The sequence below is a fragment of the Saimiri boliviensis genome, chromosome 1 (assembly GCF_048565385.1).
Source record: "Saimiri boliviensis isolate mSaiBol1 chromosome 1, mSaiBol1.pri, whole genome shotgun sequence".
Lineage (NCBI taxonomy): Eukaryota > Metazoa > Chordata > Mammalia > Primates > Cebidae > Saimiri > Saimiri boliviensis.
Genome location: NC_133449.1, coordinates 145,006,012 through 145,029,095, shown reverse-complemented (window position 1 = coordinate 145,029,095; position 23,084 = coordinate 145,006,012).

Here is a 23,084-nt window from a genome sequence, read left to right as displayed (position 1 = left end):
GGCAAAACCCCATCTCTACCAAAAATACAAAAATTAGCCGGATGCAGTGGTGTGCACCTGTAATTTCAGCTACTCAGAAGGCTGAGTCAGGAGAATCACTTGAACCCAGAAGGTGGAGGTTGTGGTGACCCGAGATCACGCCATTGCACTCCAGCCTGGGTAACAGAGTGAGACTCTGTCTCAAAAAGTAAAAAAAAAAAAAATTAAAAAATATGTTGTGTGAACAGTTTTTCCATTTTCATAGAGATCAACTTCATTCTTTTTAATGGCTGCATGGTGTTTATTCTTTTGTCAGACATGGAGCAGCTCCCTATTTTTTTTCCTATCATGAATAAAGCATATCAAATGTCCTTGTACATTTATGACTGATAGAAAACTTTTATGAGTATCCTGTTATTTGAGGGATACTTTCCTAGAAGTGGAATCACATTCCAGATACTGATAGACCTGCCAAATAGATCAATGATGGATTATACAAAGACAAAAGCAATGTAAATATGTCTAAATATGTCTAATTTGAACAACCTCTTGGAGTTCAGACTACTTGTCACAACAATATACCATGCTTGAGAGATGACCCAGGGACCCCACTGTTACTGTAGTTACAGTTCTCCAAGTGGACAGAGATTCAGAGGTGTTAAAGAAAAAAAAATATTCAATAACGCTTGTTAAAGCATGGTAAGGCAGGCTTTATTCAGGACTATTCCAATAGCTAGATGGCCCACTGCAATGAAATTTCCAGTGGGGATGAGGGATTGGGTTCAGCTCCAAAGATGGTGAGGGTAAGTGTGGATTTACAGCCAAGGATGGAAAAAGTTAAGAGTAAACCTCAGGAGTAAGGGGGATTCTGCTCAACTGACCTAAAATGTCTGTGTCAGTGTCTTCCTCCTGAAGACAGATCATGGTGATCAAACATTCTCTGGGGGACAGCAAGAATGCGGAACCCAGTCAGATATGCAGGGTGGGGAATCTTGCCAAAATGACTCAGGGTTCTTTGCCAAAACTGGATCTCGCAAGGAAGTGCAGATGTGCCTAGAAGAAGACCCAGGAGCCTGATAAAAGTCTAGTCATTCAGAGAATCTTTGTCAGAGGTTGAGACCATTGGTCTTTAAAAGAGTTAGATCAAGCAACGATGAGATTTTTCTCAATGTGAGAAGGCTACTATGACTGATTTTTGTCACTCAAGGTTCAGATTTTCTTTACTCTTTTTTTTTTTTTTTTTTTTTTTTTGAGACGGAGTCTCACTCTGTCACCCAGGCTGGAGTACAATGGCGCGATCTCGACTCACTGCAACCTCCATCTGCCAGGTTCAAGTGATTCTCCTGCCTCTGCTTCTCAGGTAGCTGGGATTACCAGTATGCACCACCATGCCTGGCCAATTTTTGTATTTTTAGTAGAGATGGGGTTTCACCATGTTCACCACCAGGCTGGCTTTGAACTCCTGAACTCAGGTGATCTGCCCACCTCAGCCTCCCAAAATGCTGGGATTACAGCCATGAGCCACTGCACCTGGCCTCAAGGTTCAGATTTTTAAGGAGATTCAGATCCAACTCCCCCTCCTACATTCACACAGCCTATAAGATTGTTGTCCTGTCTGGATATTAAACCAGGAGACTTAGATTATTCTCTTACAGGTTGTGCCCCCTGGGGTCTTCCCTTTTTAATCTTTGGAGCTCAGGCATTTTGTAATATTTTATCCTGTATGGCTAAAATATTTAGATATTTTTGTAACTGAAGATTTTCTAGGTTATCCTGTCCTCAATATAGCCAGAAAAGGAAATCTGTGTTCTTCCTCCTAAATTAAAATGTCACTTTGTCCTTGTACTAAATTCCTGTATCTTCCTGAATCTGTTTCTGGCATACTCTATTCCAGAATATTCTATTCCAGAATGACCATTCTTACAGTTCTTTATACACACAGCCATGGTGCTTTAAGAAAGGCCATTCACCTTTCTATCAGTAATTGTTTGCAAACCCTGGGAATTATTTTCTAAAGAAATCTTTGCCAAATTGATTGATGGAGGAAAAATGGTATCCAAGTGCTACTGTTATCTCTGTTAACTGTGTCCCCTCTATATTAGCAAGGGTGGTCATGTTTCATGTTTTTTCACTCTTCCCATTTTGTGAATTGTCTGTTCATGTCTCTCACCTTTCTATCTACAGGGGACTCATCTTTTTCTTAGCTAAGACTTTGGCCTAGGAAGCCAGCGCAAAGCAACAAGACAGCTGTTCTGAGATCACTGGCCCAGTTTCCTCTGTGTCAACCTGACCGGCTGAGACTCGGGTTTATAGATCAAAGAACAGCAAGCAGCACAGAATTTTGGCAGGTTGTCCTGCAAATAGTGCCACTGACGCAGAATCTACAGGGTCGAGGGGTGTGTGAAGGGGACAAGGGCTACTGTACCAGAAGATCATCACCATGGACACACCCTCGACTCCACTTTGGCAGCTGACAACCAAACCTAAACCAGAAGGAAAAACATGCAAAGCACACATACTTTGGTCATGCCTCCTTCTGTAGCAAATGTTCCCACAATAGAAAGCAGACAGGGGGAACATGAGAGGACCCAAGTCTACTTAGGATGCTTTCCTGATGCCAGATAAACTTCACAGAGCAGTCAGGACCCAGTAAACGGTAGAAACACTCACTTTTTTTTTTTTTTCCTGAGATGGAGTTTCTTCTTGCCCAGTCTGGAGTGCAATGGCACAATCTTGGCTCCCTGCAAGCTGCACCTCTTGGGTTCAAGCAATTCTCCTGTCTTAGCCTCCCGAGTAGCTGAGATGACAGGCACCCGCCACCACACCTGGCTACGTTTTTGTATTTTTAGTAGAGACGGGGTTTCACCATGTTGGCCAGGCTGGTCTCAAACTCCTGACCTCAGGTGATCCATCCGCCTCAGCCTCCCACAGTGTTGGGATTACAGGCGTGAACCATTACTTCTGGCCTTTTTTTCTTAAGTATAAAACTGTTGTTTGCCATTTTGTATTTAATTTTTTTTAATTGTGGTTAAAAAAAACACTTAACATTAAATTTACCATCCTAACTTTTTTTCAAGAGGCAGGGCCTGGCTCTGCTGCCCAGGCAGGAGTGCAGTGGTGTGATAATAGCTCACTGCAGCCTCAGACTCCTGGGCTCAAGTAATCCTCATACCCCAGCCTTGAGAGCAGCTAGGACTACAGACAAACACCACCACACCCTGGAATTTTTATTTTATGGTAGAGACGGGATCTCACTATGTTGTCCAGGCTGGTCTTGAACTCTTGGCCTCAAGTGATCCTCCCACATCAGCCTCCCAAAGTACTGGGATTACAGGCGTAAGCCAGCATGTCCAGCCAACTTAAACATTTTTAAATGTACAGTTTAGTTAAGTACATTAGCATTGCTATACAACAGATCTCCAGAACTCTTTCATCTTGTAAAACTGAAACTCTACACCCATTAAGCACAAATTCCCCCTTCAACCTCCCCTTAGCCCTTAACAACCACCTTTCCACTTTCTGATAGAAAATTTGTGAAATAGGCCGGGCGCAGTGGCTCAAGCCTGTAATCCCAGCACTTTGGGAGGCCGAGGTGGGTGGATCACGAGGTCAAAAGATCGAGACCATCCTGGCCAACATGGTGAAACCCCGTCTCTACTAAAAATTTAAAAAAATAAAATAAAGTAGCTGGGCATGGTGGCGCGTGCCTGTAATCCCAGCTACTCAGGAGGCTGAGGCAGGAGAATTGCCTGAACCCAGGAGGCGGAGGTTGCGGTGAGCCGAGATCGCGCCATTGCACTCCAGCCTGGGTAACAACAGCGAAACTCCGTCTCAAAAAAAAAAAAAGAAAATTTGTGAAATAACACCATCGCCTACAGAGATAACCACTGTTAAGCATTTTGCCCACAACTTAGGTCTTGAAATTTCTACTTTTTTCTAGATACACAGAGTTTTTGTATGCCATGGTTTTCATTTACAATATATTGTGCACATTTTTCTAACCCTATAAAAATTTTTGTACACTTGTTTTTCAATAGTCGCCTGAAACCCCAGGGCCCTCATTTTTGCAAACCTGTTTCCCACACCATTTCTTTTCTCTACCCATACCGACTGGCAATCTATCTCACACCAAGCACTGTCTGGCACCCTGGACCTGAATCAAGTCATGTAATCTTCACATCAGTTCTAGAAGTAGAGCCTGTTTCGTCCCCACTTTACAAATGAAAACTAAGTCACACCGGTTGTTGGTGGTGAGTTGAAGTTGAAGCTTCATCATCAGGCTCTGGATCTCACTACACAAGGCTGCCTCTCTGTCGAGGACAAAGTAAGTTGAGAAGCGTAGTCTTGTCTTTTCTAAGAAACATAAAAAGAGAAAACGTGAAAACAGAGCCAACTAGGGAAAACCTTAAGAAAAGAGTGAATTAACCATGTGGATTAATCATGGACTACTCTCCGACCTTTTATTGCTCATCTTTATGAATTATTTTGTGTCTCTGCACCTGAATCATCATCAGTTATCACTCATCTGTTGGGTACAGAGAATGCATATGATCTACTTCCCCTAGTGGACTGTATGTTACATGAGGAAGTGCACAGTGGAGACATTTCCAATACTATCAACATCCTCCTTTGTGTCTGGCACTGCACTTTATAGAAGCTGTGTTCAATATTCGTTGGCCAGTTGGCAATAAATAACAGTACACAATCCAGAGGTGGGGACATAGTAGAAGAAGTGGTAATTGAAGGGAAACCAAAATCTTTGCATATTTTTTGTTTGTTTGCTTTGAGACGGAGTCTCACTTCGATGCCCAGGCTGGAGTACAGTGACACGATCTCAGCTCATTGCAACCTCCATCTGCCTCCCAGGTTCAAGCAATCCTCCTGCCCCAGCCTCCATGTAGCTGGGACTACAGGCGCGTGCCACCAGGACCAGCTGATCTTTGTATTTTTAGTAGAGACAGGGTTTCACCATATTGGCCAGACTGGTCTCAAACTCCTGACCTCAGGTGATTTGCCTGTCTCGGCCTCCCAAAGTGGTGGGATTACAGGTGTGAGCCACTGTGCCTGACCATATTTATTGAATTTCTAGATGGTGGGGTGAAGAATTTAGGAGGGATTAAGAGACCAGGTTGGACTTTGATCATGTATAATGCCTTACATTTATAGAGGGCTTTGTCATTTGATCTCACATTCATTGTCCCAATTATCTCATGTAATTCTCTCTCTCTCTCTCTCTCTCTCTCTGTCTCTCTCACACACACACACACAAACACACACACGCACACACACACACACATACACACACCCTGTAAGCTAGACAGAGAGAAGTCTGTCAGACTGGAAAGGTGAGCTTTCTTTTTTTCTAATGAAACTATTTATTTAAAGATTTTCACAGCCAGGCACAGTGGCTCATGCCTGTAATCTCAGCACTTTGGGAAGCTGAGACAGGCAAGTCACCTGAGTTCAGGAATTCGAGACCAGACTGAGCAATATGGTGAAACACTGTCTCTACTAAAAATACAAAAATCAGCCAGGCGTGGTGGCATGTACCAATAATCCCAGCTACTCTGGAGGTTGAAGAAGGAGCATCTCTTGAACCTGGGAGCCAGAGGTTGCAGTGGGCCAAGATCATGCCACTGTACTTCGGCCTGAGCAACAGAGTGAGACTCTGTCTCAAAAAAAAAAAAAGGTGATTTTCAGAAAACTTGCAAAGATAGTAGTTCCCACATACCTCTTTTCACCCAGTTTCTCCCTTTATAAACAGGATATTTACCATGGTAAATTCTTAGTCACAACTAAGAAACAATATTAACTGGCCTGTTAATATTCACATCTCACTAGTTTCTCCTACTAACATCCTTTCTCTGTTCCAAGATCCCATCTGGGATATCACATTGTATTTGGTGGTCATGTCTCAGTCTTCTCTGGTCCGAGTTTCTTAGACTTTGTTTTTCATTACCTTGGCAGTTTTGGTGTAGAATATTCTTGAATCTGGGTTTGTCTGATATTTTTCTCATGGGTGCTAGAAAGACCAGCTAAGCTTTCAGAGTTATAGCCATTCACTCCACATCAGAGCTCTAAAGGTTAAAAAGAAATAGAACCTTCATCTGTTTGCTGATTGAAGTGCTTGCAGGCCACTGTCTCATGAAGCTCAGCAAATATCATCCTGTTTGTTTTGTGCTTTGCATAACCATGCCCATTAACTCTGCATAACTATGAAAACCATACCCATTAACTCAGCCACTTTCTTTTAGCTGGAACTTATTGTTCCTTCCCTTGTGAATATCTGAAACCTAAGGCCCACTCCAGTTCCTAGCGTTCATCAAGAAAGAGTGTCATTTGTACTCACAGAGGAAGCCACCAAACAAATAAACCTAGGTTCTTGGGAAATCATTCTGCATTCTTGCCATTCTGACATCCAGAATGATATAGAGTCCAAACCATGCTCCAACCTACCAGCCTACCTCTGGATCACAATGTCCCATTATTTTTTGTAGTAACACATTGTTGTGTGTGTTTTTTCATTGAAGTATAATTCACATGCCATAAAAAGTCATCCTTGGCTGGGCGCGGTGGCTCAAGCTTGTAATCCCAGAACTTTGGGAGGCCGAGGCGGGTGGATCACGAGGTCAAGAGATCGAGACCATCCTGGTCAACATGGTGAAACCCCGTCTCTACTAAAAATACAAAAAATTAGCTGGACATGGTGGCGGGTGCCTGTAATCCCCGCTACTCAGGAGGCTGAGGCAGGAGAATTGCCTGAACCCAGGAGGCGGAGGTTGTGGTGAGCCGAGATCGCGCCATTGCACTTTTCAAGAGTACAATTCAGTGGCTTTTTTTTTTTTTTTTTTTTTTTTGAGATGGAGTCTCACTCTGTCGCTCAGGCTGGAGTGCAGTGGCGCAATATTGGCTCACTGCAACCTCAACCTCCCTGATTCAAGCAATTCTCCTGTCTCAGCCTCCTGAGTTGCTGGGACTACAGATGTGGGCCACCATGCCCAGCTAATTTTTTTTTTTTTGTATTTTTAGTAGAGACGGGGTTTCACCATGTTGGCCAGGATGGTCTCAATCTCTTGACCTTGTGATCCACCCACCTCAGCCTCCCAAAGTGCTGAGATTATAGGCATGAGCCACTGCACCTTGCCGGCTTTCATTATATTCACAAAGTAACACAACCATCACCACTATCTAATTCAGAACATTGTTATCATACCTGAAGGAAACCCTATGCCCTATCCCATTAGCAGTTACTCCCATTTCTCTCTCTTCCAGCCCTTGGCAATCACTAATCTACCCTTCCCCTCTGTGGATCTGTCTATACCAGACACTTTATAAAAATGGAATCATGTAATATGTGGTCTTTTGTATCTGGCTTCTTTCACTTAGCATAATGTTGTCAAGGTTCACCCACATTGTAGCATGCATCAGCACTTCATTCCTTTCTGTGGATGAATAATATTCCATTATTTACATGAAATATGCCACATTTTGTTTATCTCTTCACCAGCTAATGGACATTTGGATCATTTCCTAGTTGACTGTGTTTTGGTAGCTGCTCAATGTCTACTAACTGACTCAGTTCCTGGTGTTATAGCTTGTTTTCCTTCTCAATCCCATGTTTAGCCCACAAACAAAATATAGCCAAACAGTGGCTATAGCTAAAGAGAAACACACAGCAACACCAAAAGATCACCTTTACAGAAACCACTGCTGATTTTTCTATCAGATACATGCGGTAATTGATTCATACATATTTACTGAGTATCTACTACATGTTAAGCATTGTTCTATGTCCTACAGATACAGGGGTCAAGAAGATAGGTACAGACTCCGCTGTTATGGAGCTTAGAGTCTAGTGACAGAGATAGACATGAAGCAAATTATTATAGAAATCAATATTTCATTGCTATTAGAGTCAGTGCTGTGAAGGAAAAATACATGGAGAATAGGTTGGGGTAAAAACAATGAACAAAAAATAAATAAAAATTTTAAAAAATTTTTAAAAAGAATAGGTTGGGGTGAGAATAGGGGTTAAAAGAGCCGTCAGTGGAGAAATGGCATTTAATTTGAGTTGGAACAATGAGTGTTTGGGCAGAAGTGGGGACAGAGATTCCAAGCTGTGAAAACAGCATGCTGAAGACTTGATGGGCTAGAAGCCCAGGAGAAAGTGGTGGTGCACTGTGGGTAACAGGGGAGTAGTGGACAATGAGGCTAGAGAGCCGCAGAGGGGGCTAGCTGGACCGTGTTTATGGGTAAAGTCATCAGTATCTGTAGCAGCATTTTCTCCCCAAAAGACGAGGCTTGCAGTCTCCCAATACACCAGGGCATTTAGAAATCCTACAAGCTGTTCAAAAGTAGGCAACTTTCCTTCTAGTCCCATAAGGAGTAATTTTGATCCTAAACATTACTCTCGCCCATGGATAACTTATCCTAGATATTTTTGTTATCGACTGATAACATTGGATGTCTTCGGTTTACCTTCTTAGATCTACTCTTTGCCCTTCAACCTTCGCATTGTTCCATGGAGCTGCCCTGCATGAACGCCACCAATGGGGTCTCTTGGCCACTGGGGGTGACTGGCAAAAGATTTGAAAGGGAGATGTGCAAAGCTGAGCGATTCATCCTCAGCTCCCTCCACGTTGGGTTGCATCTTTCAGAAGCCACAGCTAGTAAAAGGAGGCTGTTTCCATATAGTCATTCTTCCTGGGTCTTTGGAATCACTTCCTTCCCCCATACCTTGAGGCTTCAGTGAGGCCAGCTCCCCTGATGGTTGCTCTAATTCCTCTTCACATCTTTTATGGCAGACTTTAGTCTCCAAAAATAACTGCAACAACACTCCCAACCACATGCTCTTTAGCAGTGTAGACTTGCCAGGTCTCCATTGAGAGGCAGAGTCTATTTCTCTACCCTCTTGAATCTGGCCATGCTCTGTGGCTGCTTTCATCAATGGAAGTTGGGGGAAGTGGTGCTGTGACAGTTCTAGAGATAGGCCGGTTACGTACCAACTTCTGCTTCCTGCTCATGGCACCCTGAGCATCCCTGTAAGAAATCCAGCGTGCCCTGCTGGTGAGAGAGGACACAGAGAGAAGCACTGAGGTACCAGACAGGTAACTGAGGAAGCTACCTCGGATGTGCCCCATCTGAGCCTTCAGATGACCTCAGACCAAGATGGTTGCAACTGCATGAGAAATCCCAGGTCAATACTCCAAACAAGACATCAAAACTAAATAGAACATCATTGCATATGGTCCCTTTATTAAATTCCTCTCAAATTGCCTAGTTTGTGCACAACATCTGTTTCCTTCTGGGACCTCGTAACTATAACCCCAAACCACAATCAAAAATGTCTGGAAACCAAAATCCCATGTTTAACTTCTCACCTAGATCACAGGTTCCTATAAGTAATAAAGGTTGGGATAATCCTGAAAAGCCATCATCTTTAGGTCATCCTACATGCATGGGTCTCTATTCATTCTATTTTAAACACAGAACCTCAGTGTTTAAATCTCAAGACTTTTCACAAGTCACTTTTAAGGGCAGAGGTAGCATCCTGCTGTATATTGAATTGCTCATACACTCAAGAAAGCGTTGTTTTTGTTTTCTTTTCCAGGCTCAACAAATCATTTTTTGCAGCTGTCTCCAAGGTCCTGCAATTGGTCAGTCCTTGAATATTATTTCTTGTCCTTCCTGGAAAAATGTTTATGAATATTGGTACCCAAAATGGAGCCCAGCTCCTCTTGTAAAGGTCCAACTATTTCTGTAAATAACAGGAATATATATAGATGTAGATATAACATATAGGCAAAGGAAAAGAGAGAGACAGATTATTTTCCCATCAAGCCTGATTTCTGAGCAATAAAGCGAAAAGATGGTTTAAATAATGACATGAAATACAAAACCTTTCTCTCTCTTGCTGACTTTTTTGGGATTCCCGGGCTTGGGAGTTCCATCCTTTGGCCTTTTACTCAGGCTACATTTTTTCCTACGGTGAGAGCTCTGAGCACAAGACAGGGCTTTTCATGAGGAAGAGTCTCTTGGGGTAGCACAGTGTATTTAAGCATCCCCTGTTCTGTGCTTTGATGGGCAATAAAAGATCTGCTCCATACCAGACAGGTATTGAGCTTAGCTTCTGTGCCATAGAGAGGCCTGAGTAGATCCCCATGGTATGTAGTTCTGAAGACTTCTGTCAGCCAAAAAGCATAGAATGCTCCAAAGGTTAAAGGGTTTGTCACAGCCACCCCCCAGGGAAGCCTCAAGACCACTCCTTCTCTATTCTGCCTGGAAACAAGTGCCAGAGGTGACGCAACTCAGCAAACGTTATCCAGATTGACTTCTGGGATCTGCAGAAGGGAGAGTATCATCGATGGGGCCAAATGACAGTTGAATTACCCAAGTATGGGAACACTGAGTTCCCACAGAACCACAGACAAAACAAAGATGAAACGCAATGGGGTCTCCAGGATTGGAAAATGAAAAAGAATGACATGAGATGAGAATGAACCAAGTCAAATAAGAGGATTCAGGTTTGAACCAAGTCAAACCTGGAGAGGTGGGACATTGTGCCTACTTGTCACTTAAAGCTCTTCTATAGCAAGAGTCCTGCAACCATGTTTCATTAATACACTCGTTCAGTAAGTGTTTATGAGCCAGGCTCTATTCTGAATGCAGTGAAATAAATAAATAAACAAACAAATAAATAAGTAAGCCAGGCATGGTGGGGCATGCTATAGTCCCAGCTATCCAGGAGGCTGAGGTGGGAGGATTGCTTCCTACTGGTTCAAGGCTACAGTGAGCTATGATTGTGCCCCTGCACTCCAGCCTGGGCAACAGAGTGAGACCCTGTCTGTGGCAAAAAAAAAAAAAAAAGAGTGGGATATTAACTAATTAACTAATAGCTTTTAAATTTCTCTTAAATTTGTTTGTTTATTTATTTATTTAAAGAGGATACAGCCGTGAAAGAAGCAAGCCAAGCCTTACTTTCATGGAGCTGACATTCTTGTTGGGGGAGAGAAGCACCAAATAGAGAAACAGATGGTAGAAGGCGTCAATGCCATAAAGAAAAATAAAGTAAGATGTGGGGGTAGAAAGGGTAGTAATTTGTGTGTGATCGCTAGAATGGCCCACTAAGGTAGTGATGATTAATGGGAGATGGGAATGAGGCCTGTGGATGACTGGGCAAACAACGCTCCAGACAGAGGGAACGTCAGGTACAAATGCCTTGGGGTGGGACTGTGCTTGGTGTGCTCAGGGCACAGCCAGGCAACCGAGCTGCGGTAAGCAAAGAAAATCGTGATAGAGATGACATTTGTGAGAAAGTGCTTTGTCTTGCTTCCAAGAGGATGAACAAGGCCTACTGATTCAACACAGGAAAATTTGTTTTCTTGGCCCGAGTTGCATAGATGCCAACTGGCCACCTATGAATGCCTCTGGACATGAGGGGATGGGAGAGTGTGTCTGCCCCACTCAGAAACTAAAATATTAATAAAATCCACATTAGGCATGTGCTGCTGACAGAGTGTCAGCAGCGTCATCCTTCTCTGTGGGAGCTGACCTCAGACTTGTGGGATCAAACAGAGATGCAGATGAGGGCTGTCTTTCTGCTTTCGTCTGCACAGAACCAGGGCTGTGTACTCCTTTAGCACAGGGATTTCACACACACCCGGCTCCATCTCACCCAAGGATCTTCAAACTCATCCATTTTCTTGGCCCTTCTTTAAGAGTCCTATGGGCAGATGGTTTCGAAGAACAATGATTTCAGTCCCTGATGGGTTCTGTAAGAGGAATTTGAAAGCTATTGGCTGGGCGTTGTAGCTCACGCCTGTAATCCCAGCACTTTGGGAGGCCGAGGCAGGTGGATCACCTGAGGTTGGGAGTTCGAGACCAGCCTGACCAACATGGAGCCTTCTGGAAAGCTTGGATTTTATTCCAAGTACAATGGGAAGCCCTCTGAAGGTTTGAAGGATGGATGTGAAGTTTGAGATCTTTCTGGCAATGAAACATGGAGAATAGGCTCCACAGGCAAGCAATCCAGTTGAGGTTACATTGCAATGGCAACGAAGACAGGGGTTTTGTGTCACCTAAACTGGTTCTGGTTTATGCTGCTTGCAAACATTCCTCAATTGGGAGACTCTGAATGGCAAAACCACATCAAGCTACTGTCCTTCTGATACTGAATAGGTTTTGCTCCCAAAGGATAGTTACCTGAAAGGAACAATTAGACATCCTTCAACTGGTGTCATTCCACCTCTTTCTGCAAAATTACTTTGAAGGGTCAGATATGGGACTGAGATTCAGTGGCACCTTTTTCAGCCAGGTTTTTGCTCTGTTTTATTTTGTTTTGGAAGGCAATTTTTTCTTTGTTTTCTCTTTCCGTGTGTGTGTGTGTGTGTGTGTGTGTGTGTGTGTGTGTGTGTGTGTGTCTTTCTCTTTCTCTTGCTATTGGTACAGTACTTAAGTGGTATTTAAGAAATCAATAGGCTGGGCATGGTGGCTTACACCTGTAATCCCAGCACTTTGGGAGGCTGAGGCAGGCAGATCACCTAAGGTTGGGAGTTTGAAACCAGCCTGACCAACATGGAGAAACTCCATCTCTATTAAAAAAAAAAAAAAAAAATTAGCCGGCATGGTGGCGCATGCCTGTAATCCCAGCTATTCTGGAGGCTGAGGCAGGAGAATCGCTTGAACCTGAGAGGCAGAGACTATGGTGAGCCCAGATCGCTCCATTGCACTCCAGCCTGGGCAGCAAGAGCAAAACTCTACCTCAAAAAAAAAAAAAGAAGAAGAAGAAGAAGAAATCAATAAAGAACAAAAATTATTAACTTTTGTAACCAAAGTGACCTCCCTTCAGCTTTTTTTGATTTCTGGCTGGTGAATATCAATAGATAATAAGACCAAGTCAACCTGCCCTGATTGGTTTTTGTTTTATTGACATTTGCTGGGTGCCCTTCATGTGAAAAGCATTGTGCTAGTTGCTAGAGATAGGTAGATAAGAAACAGGCGTTCCCAATACAGAGGTAAGAGGCCAGTAAACAAATGATCATCACTGTGGAGGTCTGTAGGAGGTTCAGAATGAGGCTGGAGGAAGAGAGGGACACCCTTGAGTTGAAACTTGAAGGAGGAGTTATGGTTTACCAAGTGGACCAGCAAAGGAACACTGGACATATGTCCCTGCAAACCTCCTGCCCTCTAGACCTAAGCCTGAGTATATGTGCCCCCTCTCTTTACAAAATGGTTTTCAGTCCTCTGGAAAAGTGATCAGCTTTAGCTCCCTACGTCTTCTAGAGCAAATATTGGGAAATGTTGAACTCAGTGAATTTAGTGTTGCACCTTATTGCATGTGCCACAGGGGGTTCATCACCCTCATCCCCACTCCCTCCACAAATGAGAATCAGGTGGCCAAAGCAAAGCTAAATCCCAGTAAATGAGATGGGGGAGAACTAGGGGCCACCTAGGGATGCAGAGGGTGATGAAAAAAATCAACAAAGAGTGACAGCTATTGATCCTGCAAAGTTCCTTGTACAAAAGCCCACAGAATGTGCAAAGATGGGAATGTAATATTCCCTGATGTCAGAGCAACAATCAAAACAATCAATAACTATAAGAAATGTGAATGCTGGCTATTCTGGGGTCTCCCAGGAACTCCTGTCCCCTTTCCTAAAACACACACACACACACACACACACACACACACACACTCATAAATAAGGGTTGGGCATAGTGGCTCATGCCTGTAATCCCCACACTTTGGGACACACTCACAATCAACATAATACTGAATGGGGAAAAGTTGAAAGCATTCCCTCTGAGAACTGGAACAAGACAAGGATACCCACTCTCACCACTCCTCTTCAACATAGTGCTGGAAGCCCTAGCCAGAGCAGTCAGGCAAGAGAAAGAAAGAAAGGGCATCCAAACCAGTAAAGAGGACGTCAGTCATGTTTGCCTACAATAGGATTGTTTATCTTGAAAACCCTAAGGACTCCTCCAGAGAGATACTAGAACTGATCAAAGAATTCAGTGAAGTTTCTGGATACAAGATTAATGTACACAAATCAGTAGCTCTTTCAACAGTGACCAAGCAGAGGATCAAATCAAGAACTCAACTCCTTTTACAATAGCTGCAAAAAAAAAAAAAAAAAAAAAAAAAAAGCTTAGGAATATATGTAACAGAAGAGTCAAAAGATCTCTACAAAGAAAGCTACAAAACACTGCTTAAAGAAATCACAGACGACACAAACAAATGGAAACATCCGATGCTCATGGATGGGTAGAATCAATTGCAAAAATGACCATACTGCCAAAAGTAATCTACAAATTCAATGCAATCCACATCAGAATACCACCATCATGCTTCACAAATTTATAAAAACAATTCCAAAATTCATATGGAACCACAAAAGAGCCTGTATAGCCAAAGCAAGACTAAGCAAAAAGAACAAATCTAGAGGCATCACACTACCTGATTTCAAACAATACTGTAAGGCCATAGTCACCAAAACAGCATGCTACTGGTATAAAAATAGGCACCTAGACCAATGGAACAGAATAGAGAACGTAGAAATAAACCCAAATACTTACAGCCAACCAATCCTTGACAAAGCAAACAAAAACATAAAGTAGGGGGATTTCCAGCTTTCTGGAATCCCCTCCCACACGGTGAGAGCTAAAAAAAAAAAAAAAAAAAAAACAAAGTGGGTCAAGGACACCCTTTTCAACAAATGGTGCTGGGATAATTGGCTAGCCACATGGAGAAGAATGAAACTGGATCCTCACCTCTCACCTTATGCAAAAATCAACTCGAGACAGATTAAGGACTTAAACCTAAGACCTGAAACCATAAAAATTCTAGAAGACAACATTGGAAAACCCTTCTAGACATTGACTTAGACAAGGATTTCATGACCAAAAATCCAAAAGCAAATGCAATAAAAACAAAGATAAATAGCTGGAACCTAATTGAACTAAAGAGCTTTTGCATGGGAGAAAATCTTCACAATCTGTATATCTGACAAAGGACTAATGTCAAGATTATACAACAAACTCAAACAAATCAGTAAGAAAATAATCAAACAATCCCATCAAAAAGTGGTCTCAGGACATGAATAGACAATTCTCAAAAGAAGATATTCAAATGGCAAACAAACATGAAAAAAATGCTCAACATCACTAATGATTAGGAAAAAATGCAAATAAAAACCACAATGCAGTAACACCTTACTCCTGCAAGAATGGCCATAATCAAAAAATCATAAAACAGTAAGTGTTGGCATGGATGTAGTAAACAAAGAACACTTCTACACTGCTGGTGGGAATGTAAACTAGCACAGCCACTATGGAAACAGTGTGGCAATTCCTTAAAGAACTAAAAGTAGAATGACATTTGACCCAGCAATCCCACTACTAGGTATATACCCAGAGGAAAAGAAGTAATTATCCAAAAATGATACTTGCATATGCACGTTTATAGCAGCACAATTCACAATTGCAAAATCATGGAACCAACCCAAGTGTCCATCAGGTCAACAAGTGGATAAAGAACCTGTGGTATACATATATACCATGGAATACTATGCAGCCATAAAAAGGAATGCATTAACAGCATTTGCAGTGACCTGGTTAAGATTGGACACATGCACACATATGTTCATAGCAGCACTGTTTACAATAGCAAAGACCTGGAACCAACCCAAATGCCCATCGACGACACAATGGACAAGGAAAATGTGGCACATATACGCCATGGAATACTAGCAGCCATAAAAAACGATGAGTTCGTGTCCTTTGTAGGGACATGGATGAATCTGGAAACCATCATTCTCAGCAAACTGAAACAAGAACAGAAAATCAAACATCGCATGTTCTCACTCATAGGTGGGTGTTGAAATATGAGAACACATGGACACAGGGAAGGGAGTATCACACACTGGGGTCTGTTGTTGGGGGGCCAAGGGAGGGACAGCAGGGAGGTGGGGAGGTCAGGGAGGGAGAAATGCCAGATGTAAGTGACGGGGGGATGGAGGCAGCAAACCACATTGCCATGTGTGTACCTATGCAACAATCCCGCATGATCTGCACATGTACCCCAGAACCTAAAATACAATTTTAAAAAAAGAAAAAAAAAAGATTGGAGACTATTATTCTAAGTGTTGTAACTCAGAAATGGAAAACCAAACATTGTATATTCTCACTGCTACGTGGGAATTAAGCTATGAGGACACAAAGTCATAAGAATGATACAATGGGCTTTGGGGACTTGGGGGGAAGGGGGGAGGAAGAAAAGACTGCAAATATGGTGCAGTGTATACATGGGTGCTAGGTACACCAAAAGCACTACTAAAGAACTTACTCATGTAACCAAATAACACCGGAATCCCAACAACTTATGGAAAAATAAAAAATAAATAAAATTTTAAAAAATTACTTCCTAAATATCTCTGGAATCCATTCCCTTCTCCTTGTCTCATCATCTCCTCCTAGCCCTAGCTACATCACCATCACCTCTTGGCAGAACTATTTGTAATTGCCTTCTTGGTAATCTTCCTTCATGCTAATCTGTTCTCCATATTACAGCAAGAGTAATATCATCCCAAAGTATTTTTTGATCATGTCACATTTCTTTCCCTGATCCTTGCTTAAAACTTTTTACTCCAGCCTGGCCAACATGGTGAAACCCCATCTCTATTAAAAAAAAACAAAAATAATCTAGGTGTGTTGGCGTGCACCTGTAGTCCCAGCTACTCAGAAGCCTGAGGCAGGAGAATGACTTGAACCTAGGAGGCAGAGGTTGCAGTGAGCCAAGATAGCACCACTGCACTCCAGCATGAGTGAGACTCTGACACACACACACACGCTCATACACATACACACAAAAGCATAAACAAATAAAAGAAAAATTTAAAAATTAGCACCTGTAGATAGTCCTAGCTGTGTGGGAGGCCGAGGTGGGCGGATGGCTTGAGCCTGAGAATTTGAGGCTGCAGTGAGCTACAATCATGCCGCTACACTCCAGCCTCAACCACAGAGCAATACCCTGTCTCTAAATTAAATATATATATATTTAATTTATATAAATATATATATAAATATATATATATAAATATATATATATATAAAGAAACAGAAAAAAAGAAACAGATCATCTGTTCTTCTGTGTAAAAGTTAACTTGGAGCAAATTTGGGGGGCTAAGGGATGTGAACATAGAGATAGCAGCCTGCTGGGGCTGACATGCATTCCCAGAGAAGGAAAACGACGCCGAGTGCAGAAGTTTCAAAATGGGAAGCAGCCTGCTTTCTTTGTATCCAGATTTTACTAGAACCCAGCTCTTGGAGTCAGAGTTCCAGAGTTCCACCCTCCTTGGTCCTAGCCTGCTTCTTGCTTTCATCCACCTTCCTTGGGAGATTGTGAAACCCAAGTTGGGAATTACCGACACCAGGGTACGACTGGGAGAGGCGGGGCTTGAGAGCAGGATAGGACATTCATCCAACGCCGTGTGCAGAAGGTCGCAGGGACCCACAGCTAGGCTAATGTAGGTGCCATTCCTTGGCAAAGCAGCAGATTCACTCTGAGTCACTCTTCCAGGCAATGCGGCAGATGCTTGCTGGGATGAAAAGATGGGAGGAACCTGTTCTGGGTGACTGTATGTGTCATCACTGACCTCTTAAGGTCTAGAGAACTGCTAGTTTTCTCCAGCATCTCCTGAACTTTATCACTGGGTGCTGTGATAGAAAACAGAACAAGGTTCAGAGGGCACTGTGCAGTCGTGAAACTGTGGAGAGGTCCACAAGAGAGACAAATAATTACACAGGACTCCAATTTCCCATGGCTATGTTTCAGACGTAGGCCAGAAGAGTTCCCTTTGTTTGGAAAAATAAAGCGACAAAACACACTGAGACCCAAAAAGATCTCTATTCTTGGGTATAGGAATTTTACTCTCGAGAATATATCCTTAAAAATAACTAAGTGAGGTAGAAAAAAAATATTTGGCCTATAGTGTTTAAAATCCTTGACTTCAGTATTAGAGAAACCAGATTTTGAATCCAGTATCTGCCACTTAAGTCAAAGGTGTGACCTTGGGTGAGTTACTTAACTTCCAATTCCTCACCCGCAAAATGAAGATAATCATTTTCCTACTTTGAGTTGGCCATGGTGGCATGTGCCTGCAATCCTAGCTGCTCGGGAGGCTGAGGCAGGAAGACTGATTGAGGCCAGGAGTTCAAAATAAACTTTGGCAAAACAGTTCCCTCTTGCTCTCAAAATCATCATCATCATCATCATCTTCTTCTTCTTCTTCTTCCTACTTCACACAATTTTTGAGAAATATGCAAGATAATTCAGTAAAGATCAGTGCATAAAGCCCAGCACACAGTAATCTCTTAAAAACCAATATATACTGGCTTCAATCAGTGGTAGGCAAATTTAATAACCAATTCTCACAGTGGAAAGTCCCTGATTTGCAATGTATGCAATTTCTTTGGTATAAATATTTCACCATAGCTGCCAATATGCTGTCACTGAATGCTGAGCTGGGGAGACAGACAAGCAATTCTTGTGAACCAGTACAAACCATCTCCAGCACACTACCAACTGCCATTGTCATTACTAATGTTTATTTCCACATGAGCACTAATATGGAAACCCTGGAAATTTTCTAAATGCCCACAATTGGGGAACAGCTAAGCAAATTGCTATAACATCAATTCAAAGATGCAGTTACCCATTGTAATTGCAATTATATATTTATTTAATTTTTTTTTTTTTTCAGAGACAGGGTCTCACTCTCTCACCCAGGCTGGAGTGCATGATCATTGCTCACTACAGCCTTGACCTCCTGGGCTCAAGTGATTCCCCCACCTCAGCTTCCCCAGGTAGCTAGGACTACAGGGACATGCCAACATAATCAGCTAATTTGTTGTTGTTGTTGTTGTTCTTGTTGTTGTTTCTGTAGAGATGGGGTCTTGCTATATTGCCCAGGCTGGTGTCAAACTCCTCAAGTGATCCTCTCCCCTCGGCCTCCCAAACCTCTGGAATTATAAGCATGAGCCACTGCACCCCACCATAATAACAATTATCAAGACTACATACTATCATAAGAAAGTGTGTGCCTTTGTTTGCTAGTACTATTGTAAGAACGTAGTATGAACTGGGTGGCTTAAATAACAGAAATTCATTGTCTCAAGTTTCTGGAGGCTACAAGTCTGTAATCGAGGTTGATAGGGTTGGTTTCTTCTCAGGGCTTTAAGAAAATGATGTGATCTGGTCCTCTCTCTTTGGCTTGTAAGAGGCTGTCTTCTCCCTGGAGTCTTCACCTCACCTTCCTTCTATGTGTGTCTTTGTGTCGAAATTCCCCTTCTTATAAGGACACCATTCATATTGGATTAGCCCACCCTAATGAACTCATTTTAACTTGATTACCTCTAAGAAGACCACATCTCCAAATAAGGTTATATTCTGAGGCAGTGGGGGTTAGGACTTCAGCATATATTTTTAGGGAAAGACACAAGTCAACCCATAACAGTGTTTTATGACATAATGCTAAGAGGAATAATAATTGCAGCAAACTCGTATTCGGACCTTTCTAAGTAGCAGGCAGTGTTTTAAATGCTTTAAATATGGTAACTCATTTAATTTTCATAACACCCTATGAGATATAATTATCCTCATCTTACTGATAAGGAAATTGAGGCAAAGCAAGGTTAAGTTACTTTCTCATGGTCATATAGATGATAAGTGGCAGAATCAGACTTTGAACCCAGGCAATCTGGCTCCAGAGATCATAGCCTCAATCTTATCAGTATACTGCAAAATGTTAGGCACGTTATGATTACAACAATATAAAACATGTAAAATGGAATACTATGCAGCCATTAAAAAAGAATGAGTTCATGTCCTTTGCAGGGACATGGATGAAGCTGGAAGCCATCATTCTCAAAAAACTGACATAGGAGCAGAAAACCAAACACTACATGTTCTCACTCATAAGTGGGATTTGAGCAGTGAAAACACATGGACACGGGAGGAGAACATCACACACTAGCGCCTGTCAGGAGCTTCGGAGAAAGGAGAGGGAGGGCATTAGGACAAATGCCTAATGCATGTGGGCTTAAAAACGAGATGACAGGTTGATAGGTGCAGCAAACCACCGTGGCACATGTGTACCTATGCAACAAACCTGTATGCCTTCACGTGTATCCCAGAACTTAAAGTAAAATTTAAAAATAATAAAATATGTAAAAACATTTTTGCAGACAAAGCCTTTATAGGATACACAAAAATGAAAATAGTATACAGTTAGGGGAGGGGTTATTTTTTACATTATTACATTACTTTTAACATTAATAAGGCCTGGTGCAGTGGCTCACTCCTGTAATTCCAGCACTTTGGGAGTCCAAGGTGGGTGAATTACTTGAGGTCAGGAGTTTGAGACCAGCCTGGCCAACATGGCAAAACACCGTCTCTATTAAAAATATAAAAATTAGGCAGGTGTGGTGGTGCACACCTGTATTCCCAACCACTCTGGAGGCTGAGACAGGAGAATCGCTTGAACCCAAGAGACAGATGTTGCAGTGAGCCAAGATTGTGCCATTGCACTCCAACCTGAATGACAGAGTGATACTCTGTCTTTTAAAAAAATATATATATAAATATATATATATATATATATATATATATATATATATACACACACATGATTTTATAGACCTTTTTCTGAAAACAGGAGGTGCTTTGAAAAAGTCTTCCCAATCTGACAAAATTTGTAAGGATTCCATATATCAAAAGAAGCGTGATAAAGCTGAGTACAGTGGCATGTGCCTGTAATCCCAGCTACTCAGGAGGTTGAGGCAGTAGAACTGCTTGAGAACAACCTGGGCAACACAGCACAACCTCATCTCAAAAAAAAAAAAAAAAAAAAAAGGCCAGGTGCGGTGGCTCACACCTATAATCCCAGCACTTTGAGAGGCCAAGGTGGGTGGATCACCTGCAATCAGAAATTCAAGACCAGCCTGGACAACATGGTGGAACCCTGTCTCTATTAAAAATACAAAAAGTAAGCCGGGCGCAGTGGCTCAAGCCTGTAATCCCAGCACTTTGGGAGGCCGAGGCGGGTGGATCACAAGGTCGAGAGATCGAGACCATCCTGGTCAACATGGTGAAACCCCGTCTCTACTAAAAATACAAAAAATTAGCTGGGCATGGTGGTGCGTGCCTATAATCCCAGCTACTCAGGAGGCTGAGGCAGGAGAATTGCCTGAACCCAGGAGGCGGAGGTTGCGGTGAGCCGAGATCGCGCCATTGCACTCCAGCCTGGGTAACAAGAGCGAAACTCCGTCTCAAAAAAAAAAAAAAAAAAAAAAATACAAAAAGTAGCCAGGCATGGTGGCGGGCGCCTGTAATCCCAGCTACTGGGGAGGCTGAGGCAGGGGAATTGCTTGAACCCAGGAGACAGAGGTTGCAGTAAGCCAAGATCACACCATTGCACTCCAGCCTGGGTGACAAGAGCAAAACTTCATCTCAAAAGAAAAATAAATAAATAAAAGCTATAATTCCCATTTGGAATATCCAGTCCCCAAGACAGTCCCAATCATTCCTGCCCTCCATGATTTAGGCCTTGTTGTGCTCCTCCCACATTCCAGGTCTGGCTTGTATGACCAATAGAATACTGTAGAACTAACAGCATGTCGCTTCCAAGGTAAAAGTCAAAAAAGGCATTTCAGGCCAAGCACAGCGCTCATGCCCATAATCCCAGAACTTGGGGAGGCCCAGGCGGGTGGATTACTTGAGTCCAGGAGTTCGAGACCAGCCTGGCCAACATGGGAAAATCCCATCTCTACTAAAAATACAACAATTAGCCAGGTATGGTGGTGAGCACCTGTACTCCCAGCTACTTGGGAGGCTGAGGCAGGAGAATCACTTGAGCCTGGGAGGCAGAGGTTGCAGTTTGCTGAGATTGCATCACTGCATTCTAACCCAGGGGACAGAGAAAAAACTCCATCTCAAAAAAAATTTTTTTTTAAAAAGGCATTGAGTTTCCATCTTGGTCTCTTGACTCTCTTGTTCTGGGAAAAGGCAGCTGTCATATTATGCTGACACTCCAGCAGCCCTGTGGAGAGGCTCACCTTGGGCAAGCCAGCTCTGAAGCAGATCCTCAAACCCTGTGAAAACTGGAGTGTCTCCATCTTGGATGCTAATTCACCATGCTGACTTCTGATTAACTCCAATCCCCGTGAATGCCTCCTGGTTCCAATGTTGTTTACTATTTTTTATGTAAGAATATGTACTCACTATAAATCATGCCTTTAAGCCAAAGCAACCTTGATGTTATCACACAAATTATAGGTTATGATGCACAAAGCATTCTTGCCTGTTCTGGAGGGCTGCCTTTTTATTTTATTTTAATTTTTTTTTTTTTTTTTTGAGACGGAGTTTCGCTCTTGTTACCCAGGCTAGAGTGCAATGGCGCGATCTCGGCTCACCACAACCGAGAACTTCCTGGGTTCAGGCAATTCTCCTGCCTCAGCCTCCTGAGTAGCTGGGATTACAGGCACGTGCCACCATGCCCAGCTAATTTTTTGTATTTTTAGTAGAGACGGGGTTTCACCATGTTGACCAGGACGGTCTCGATCTCTTGACCTCGTGATCCACCCACCTCGGCCTCCCAAAGTGCTGGGATTACAGGCATGAGCCACCACACCCGGCCTATTTTATTTTTTAAGATGGAGTCTTGTTCTGTCGCCCAGGCTGGAGTGCAGTGGCAATCTCGGCTCACTGAAACCTCCGACTCCCGGGTTCAAGCGATTCTACTGCCTCAGTCTCTGGACTAGCTGGGACTACAGGCGCGTGCCACCACGCCCAGCTAATGTTTCCTTGTATTTTTAGTAGAGACGGGGTTTCACTGTGTTAGCCAGGATGGTCTCGATCTCCTGACCTCGTGATCTGCCCATCTTGGCCTCCCAAAGTGCTGGGATTACAGGCGAGAGCCACTGTGCTCAGCCGAGGGCTGCCTTTAATTGCGTCTATATGGCAGGCAAGTACACCCCTTCCCTCTGGCGTATAAGCCCTCTGGCAAGTAACAGTGCAGAGATCTACCAGTCTTGCCGCCCTCCAAGAC